Raw genomic sequence first — 8,087 nt, 5'->3', positions numbered from 1 at the left:
GACATCACGACGAGACGGGAGCGAGAAATAACATTTTATTTTGCAAACATTCAAAAAAAAAAAATTGGTGCACACAGTGAACCCACCGCTTGTGTAGGATGCTCAGTTACTATCACTGCCACTCGAGTTCGTAGCACCGCTTGAACCGCCACTCTCAGTATCCCACAGCAGGTCGTCTTCCGTTCCGTCGAAGTGGTTTGTGGTCGAGCAGGTCTTAAATGATTTGACCACAACGTCCACTTGGACCCGCTTTCAAGCGTCCGAAATCCACTTTGCGATGGTTGATGGGGACGCTTTTTGTAGCTTTTGCCATATATCCGTACAGTCCGCTGTACGGCGTACTCGCGCCGCGGACGCCGTGCCACCTCGGGACTCTTGACGGCTCCGGCTCGATGAGAGTGAGCAAGCGCGCTTGGCGGCCTTGGCTAGGCGCGCTTCCTAACAAATAGGGGGATGCTTAGATTCGCATGCAAACTTTTTCCCAAAGTTTTTCGTGAAAATAAAGGGGGGGGGGGGTGCTTAGAATCGCGAAAATACGGTATCTGGCCAGCCTAAATAATTTCTCTTGTCAGTCTGTCATTAGACTTGTTTAAACTGGATGCAATTCTAAATAACGGAGTGCAACCGCAATCTTTGATGTGTGCAGGTAGGTGTATACCGCCCGCAACAGCCTTTAAAGACGCCGAGTGCTCCCTGAGTCGGTCGTTTATACACCGACCCGTTTGGCCAATGTAAACTTTACTGCAGCGGAGCAGAATCTGGTAAATGATCTCAGTTGCGCAAGTCACCAGGGGGTTTACATGTATCTTCTCACATGCTCTCTGATATGCAATCGGAGGGAAACAAAAAATAAAAAAAAAGCATGTGAGAAGATACATGTAAACCCCCTGGTGACTTGCGCCACTGAGATCATTTACCAGATTCCGCTCAGCTGCGGTAAAGTTTACATTGGCCAAATGGGTCGGTGTATAAACGACCGACTAAGGGAGCACTCGGCGTCTTGCGGGCGGTATACACCTACCTGCACACATCAAAGATTGCGGTTGCACTCCGCTATTTAGAAATGCATCCATTTTAAACAAGTCTAATGACAGACTGGCAAGAGAAATTATTTAGGCTGGCCAGATACACACACAGTCTGCTCACGTGTCAGTGCCCCGTCAGTTGCCTTGATGCATAAATAAATGAGATATTTCCTTGGGCATTGGTATTTTTTTGCATGTTATTATGCTTGAGCTACCTGCCGTGGTTGCTCAATGGCTATGGTGGGTTGCTGAGCACGAGGTCGCGGGATCGAATCCCGGCCATGGCGGCTGCATTTCGATGGGGGCGAAATGCGGAAACGCCCGTGTACTTAGATTTACGTGCACGTTAAAGAACCCCAGTTGGTCAAAATTTCCGTAGTCCTTCACTACGGTGTGCCTCGTAATCAGAAAGTGGTTTTGGCACGTAAAACCACATAAATAAATAATAATAATAATAATAATTATGCTTGAGCTCTGTATCAGCCTTTTGACTGCGCATGTGCTACCTTCCGCTCCTTGGAAAACCTTTCATTAAACTTCAGTTGTGAGTATCTGCCCTGTCCACTCCGTTTCTTCCCACCCGTATTTCTGCTCAACGACTCTACATGTCTGAATGTTGTCTTTTAGCAGAGAAGTTCAGCGAATACGCTGCATACATGTCATGATTACTGTTTTACTGGTATTACTGTTTTACTGGTGGGACAGATTTTTTTTTTCTAACGCGAGGGTAAATGCTTTAGGGCATACAGTGGTACGGGATGGGGGTGAATAAGGATGATTAAATAAAAGGACAGATTTGCAAACAGGAATGCGGGTGGTGACACCTTGTGGCACCTTGCTCAGCTATACTGCATGGGAATGGGTGCATCCTGTGGCAGCGTACTCTTGTCTGGTGGTGTAAAGGTTCTTGTGATGATTCAAGCTTCCCAATATCATACTTCTCCCTGCCAAGAACTGTCTTGCAACAGAACAGTCCAGTCAGTTCTGGTTTGCACACACTGGTACTACATGTCATCACCAATGCTACTGTTCACGTTTGCATCTTAAAACGGCAGCACTAAAATGTATTACCTTCTGGCTGAAACTCCCTGTGATAACGCTCGCTTTACCTTTAATTCTGACATGCACAGTGAACTTTTAGAAATGGGTGAATCTTCAAAGTTATAGGATGACCTATGACGTCAATTGTGACACCTTGTAGCCTTGCGGGCTGGTTAGTCCTTCCAAAAGGGGTTTGCCTTAATCACTAATCCTGAGAGCAGGCTTGCCACATTTTTCAAATTACAATGTTGAGAATGGGAATCACTGTGGGCAAATTTGAAATATGAAAAGCATTACAGGAGCAGACAAGCTCAGTCAATGTTCCATGTGGATAGATAGCTGTTATGTTTAGCAGGCAGTCAAAAAAAAAAATCTTTTGAAACTTCCGCTTTTGCACGCATTGACTGTCCTTTCATGTAGGTCTGTTGTTTTGCCGAAGAGAGTTGAACCTTGTCATGTCAGATTCACGTGTGCCATGTGGCCATTCATGGCATCTTGGAACACGTAGTACATGTGCATGTGAATCTTGAAGAAAACATTAAAAACTTCATTTGTCCATGTTAGGTGGATGTTCAAGGTATTAACTGAAACAGAGCGCTTACCTTTTTGAAACCAAACCCTTTGCCAGAACCTAGCATGTCAATCTACCTTCTTTTTTCTTCCCCCGTTTGGACAATAGCTCTTCTCTGCCATTGAATTACCAAGCTCTGAATCTTGTGTGGACGTGCCAGATATTGTTGATAGAAGGGAACTGTTGAAAATTTCAACAGATGGATAAGGCCTTTGAAACAAGCAAGATCATCTGGAAAAAAAAAAGAACTATTGGATTTTTAACAGGTCTTTCACTTGACAAGTCAAAGCTTTTGTTTAGCATTGTATATGTTAGGTTTCTTGTGCTTGCTAGATGATTTTACATGATGCCTCAAGTCCACACTCAATTGCATTTTTACTGTGAGAACTTGTCCGGTAGCACAATGGTGTCAACACAGTGATAAATTTGCACAAATGTGACACATGTGTCTGTGTGAAATATTATAAGCCAGTACTTGGCAGGGAAGACCAGATTCAAGCGGCAAACATGTAAGTAGAACACGGCACTAAGAAAAACTTGCAGACGCTTTACACCTTGACATTTCTTAGTACTTGTAAAGTGCTGAGTAGTAACCAGTTAGCCAAACCATGAACATCAAGGTCTGACAAGCATTTGTATTTTCTTGAAATCGTCCTGCTTGACTCATTTCGGTTTCATTTGTAGCTTACTGTCATCACCTCATTCTAGCACCAACTTAGTGACACACACACAAAAAGAAATGCGCACAGTGCAGCGACAACTTTGTACGTAGGCAGTGCGGCCATTTGTGAGGTGCCACAAGTGAGCACTGTGTGCACACGAGCGCAACTTCCGTTGCCATAAATGTCACGCTGTCAGCATCATGAAAGGAATCACTTTTCACTATTGTTATCTGTGTGGCAGTGGGAGTGATGTAAATAAGTCGTGGGGTAATGCAAGCACTTGCCTGTAAAGAAGGCATAGTGAAATAGTTTTTATTTATTCTTCTAATATTTCACAGGCAGTTTTTTTTTCTTTTTGATTTCTTGGCTGATCTGTGCACAATTTCTTCCCCTGTAATATTGTTTTTTGACAAAGGCAATGAGCAAGTGTTTTAGAAAATAGTGTGTTGGTGTGTTCGCTGTCTGAAAATTCGGAGGGACTGTCAAGCCATTGACTACTACCATTCACACCTATCATGAAGCTTTCTGTACATGAACTTGAGAAGAGTCTCTTGGGTATCGCAGTTCTTACGTCAACAAAATTTGTGCACTAAAAGAAAGTATACATATAATTTACCAGGGTAAATACAAAATTCTCAGGTGTTTGCTTTCCAATTGGGATGAGAGAGAATTATTCAGTTTGTTTCAATTATTCAACCTGATATGTTTGGGTAACTGGTATCGTGCACTAGGAACAACAGTGGTGCAGTCTCTACTGTAGTTGTGGCTTCGCAAATATTTTTGATCAGTAGGAAATGCTAAAAGCTTTTGATATATATATAAAAGTGATGCATTCTTTAATCTAGTAAAAAAGAAATACCAGTTAATTTGTGGTGCTTTTTTACAACCTAGCACATCCCTGGATAACATATTCACTGCATCCCAAAGTGTGACTTTCTGGGCTATAGATATCTTAGCCAAGGTTAAAAAAAATATCAGCATTGATTGTGTCATTGTAAATGTATTATTTCATTGACATTATATTTCTCACCAAGTTGAGAGTACCTGTGCCTGCTTTTGACCGTTTACATGGCTAGAAGCCAACATTGGTCATATAGCTCGGCTCCTTTCGTACCACACCTGCTTCTGGGGTGCTTGAACGACTAGACAGTCTGCACAGGTACCAACTTTGTGTCATTTTTGTCTATCGAGTTGCAAGGGTAACAGATGGCATCGTGCACCTGATGACAATGCCGCTCTCTAGTTGTTTGTGGCATGTTTCATGTCCATGAAATTTCTAAGTGAAGAGTGTTTTAGACTATTTACATTTTTCTTTTTTTTTTACGCGTGTATATATGCGACATGGGCAACAACTTTGGATTGTTTTTGTTCTTGTGCAATTCTGTCAGTGATGACAGATTTAAATTCAATGCAAAAAGTGTCTTGAGACCTTGAATGTGGCTACAATAAATGTAGAAAGTGTAACTACGAATGCTTGATGGCACATAAACAAGGAAGACAAGTCTATGCAGTCGACAAAGTCGTGTGAGATGACTACAGAAAGGCACGTAGCATTAGTCAGTGCCTGAAGGATGGTAACACTGCTTCTTGTTTAGCGTGTAGCCTTTTACAAACCAGTGTGCGGGTGTCAGCTGAGAGTGTACTACATTTCCGGCTCCTGTGTGCTCACGGAGCTGTGAAATTGAACATGCAGTATGTTCTACTTGTGAACAGAGACCAACTAACTAGCTTCCCACCTTCTGGGCAGCCTTGGGCTAATCTGCCATAGATACATATGGGTTGGTTGTTATGGTAACCGAAAATAACTTAAAAGGCAGACACTTGAGAATAAATGGTGAGATGTCATTAGTGTCGTGGCCTTCATTTTTGTCTCCACCTGTTAGTGTTAGCTGTTTCTTTTGGACATGTTAGTTTATCTTACTATCACGAGGTGCATGTATTGCACTTAATGGATGATGAATTCAAAATATTCATGGCTGTTACGTTTTTTTTTTTTTCATAATAATGCAATGTTCATAACAATCATTGCAAAGTAATTTATCTTGACAGTGGTGCCTGGATGCTTCTACAATTAGCTTCGCTATGCATTATTTATTCTAATGAAATGGTCTCTTGCAAAACCATGTGCTTCAGAATGCTGCAGAGACCACAAATTTTTCTTTTTGCAATTTTGTTTCTTGCTGTCGCTTATGCCCTATATTCACTGGCATCAAAGGCAGCGCAGATTGTTTCTAAGGGTGCACAACACCGCTGCTGTTGTGGAGTGTAGTTGATAAGGATGCAACGTTGCAAAAGAAAGCACGGGCAACCACAGTGAGACGTTGGGAGATGTCGTTCTGTCTTGCATGGCACAGGAATAATGCTCTTGAAAAGTCATATTTCGTGGTTTGTTCCAAACTTGACTGGATGGCTACAAAGAAACATGTTGATAACAATGTGAGGTTCCGAGGAGACACGAAACTGTTCACAATGTGCATGAGCGTCATAGGCACATCTGGTCACTATCGAAGCCTGGCAAGGTGCCTTCATTCCAATACCTGCTGTAACAGTTTCAGTGGTTTTGGTTGCTGGCTGGAGCGCACAATGGGCCAGTGTGAAAGGGAACGCCAGATTTGCTTTCAACATCTATTTTTCTTTTACGTTGAAGCCACTGAAGTGCCACAATGCAGATTCTTCATTACATTAACTGTGTCGGTGGTAGTGGAAAGTGATGTTCGAACTTACCTACTTGACTGTAGGAATCATTATTTGATCTTGTGTTCCTGTTCATTTTTTCACTGGCGCAAAATGTACATACTGCATATGCAGTGTTTATTGGGGGTACACAACCCCTGGTTTAAAACAGCCATCAGCAGCACAAAGCAAAGATTGCTCCTTCTTCAACTTGTAGACATGTTGAAGCACGGAGTATTAATTTGATTGCCCATTTGAAGTGGCTCTCTATGGTTCATACGTTTGTGCTGCAAAGTCATTGTCCTCATTTTGTTTTCAGTTCCTCATTGAGTGTGAAGGGTGCTTTCTGTGGCACTTGAGAGCTTTTCATCATTGCTTCTCTCCTGGTTCTCCCAATGTTGGAACACTCACCTGTAGCTGTTTACTGGCAGTAGTGGCCCACTGTGACGACCAAGTGATGTGCGCTGTATGTGCTTTTTTTTTTGCACTTACAAAAACTTGGTAGAACTCCCCTTACACCCTGCAATTTGTAGTTGAATCTCCATTCTATATATATACATATATATAGAGGGGGCATGTTCAAATGCCACTTAGTGCTTATGCAAATGGTGAGTGCGTGCATGTCTGTATGTGTGTGTGCCTGTGTCATGCATTTGTGAGATGTTGCACTTCCCGGGACATTGGTGGTGTTATGTATAGCGCGACTCGTACCCACACGCATGTTTGCTTTGTGAGGATGAATCGAAGCAAGTGCATTGCGGCCGCACACTCGCGCGTGTGTCTCTTGGGCAGCACGTGCAGTGGTATGGAATAAAGATATTTCTGCATCCTACGTTGGCAAGGTCTCGCTGTCATTTACTTTGCTTTTTTTTTTTTCCTGGTAGGCATTTGGCTTGTTCTCTAACGTGCAGCAGTTTCAGAACGAGGATGTTTATGATCATCTTTGTAAAACGTTCTGGCCAGGTGGCATTCTGGCTATTTCAACAAGATCTGCTTACGCCAGTCGCTTGCGCTAGGACAGAAATGAGACACCATTCTGAACAGCAACAGATGCGCAGCCATTTCGTGGCCTTCTTGAAGCTGATAGGTGAGCTTGATTGCCGTGGCAGAGCGCGCGTTCGTGCGTGTTGGTCGCGCGCGCAGCAAGTGGAAATCGACGCTGGTTAGCGATCACCGTAATGTCGCGTAATGTTTCCTGCAAGATACGATCCCTCCGTTCGCTACGCTATATATCTGATCTGGCGCTACTGTCGGCATGGAAATATAGCGTGCGCGTCCGGTGCCTATGGGGAAGGGGAAATGGTCATTTTTGGTACCCTACCCGAACCTCGAAGTGAAAAGCCATTTACTTATGAATACTCGTTCAGATGTGCCACAGCGCTGCCGAAACGAGTAGCGATTGAGCTGCAGCCTTTCGAGGGCTTATATTCTTTCGAAGTGCTTATGAGGCTTCAAAATGGCGCGTCCGCGGAATTTCGTGCGCTTCCGGGCAGTTTTATTTTGAAAATCGCGCCATTCGGCAGCGTGCGCGATGCACATTGCAGTAGGAGCTAAACCTATCTGCAACAATACTTCAGGCTTGATTTCTATTGCTGACCAAAGGGTCTTTTTAATGAGAGCACAAACGGTAGAAGTTTGTAGCAGTGTGGCAGGATCACGGCAGTCGCATACGCTGCGCGAACGCATGGGCGCGCGTACGTCGCCCTGACACTCGCACCTTCTCAGTTACGGTTTCGGGCGCCAAACGAAGCGCTCATTGGACCGCAACTTCACATCGTAGCCTTCGGGCGTACGCCACCTCCACGCGCTCCCATTACAGCGATGCCGCCAGCCCCCGGTCAACTGGCCCCGTCTCTTTGCGGTGCGGAGCTTTAACGTGCCTGCAAGGTCGTCTATAAAACAACGTAGCACGTCCAGTGACGAAACAGGAAACGGGCACAATTGACGTCTCGATGTTGCCGCCAGCTCGACGCCGGGCACCGACGCCACGACATAAATGTTTTAACACAATTGTTGTTGGTGTCACGCGCAAGAATTGACCCTCGCGGACGCAGCTTACATCGGTGCGTTCACGGGAGAGCTTATTTTAAACTGCAGCGTACAGCGGCACTTACA

The sequence above is a fragment of the Dermacentor albipictus genome, chromosome 7 (assembly GCF_038994185.2).
Source record: "Dermacentor albipictus isolate Rhodes 1998 colony chromosome 7, USDA_Dalb.pri_finalv2, whole genome shotgun sequence".
NCBI lineage: Eukaryota > Metazoa > Arthropoda > Arachnida > Ixodida > Ixodidae > Dermacentor > Dermacentor albipictus.
Note: the sequence above shows the minus strand (reverse complement) of the source record.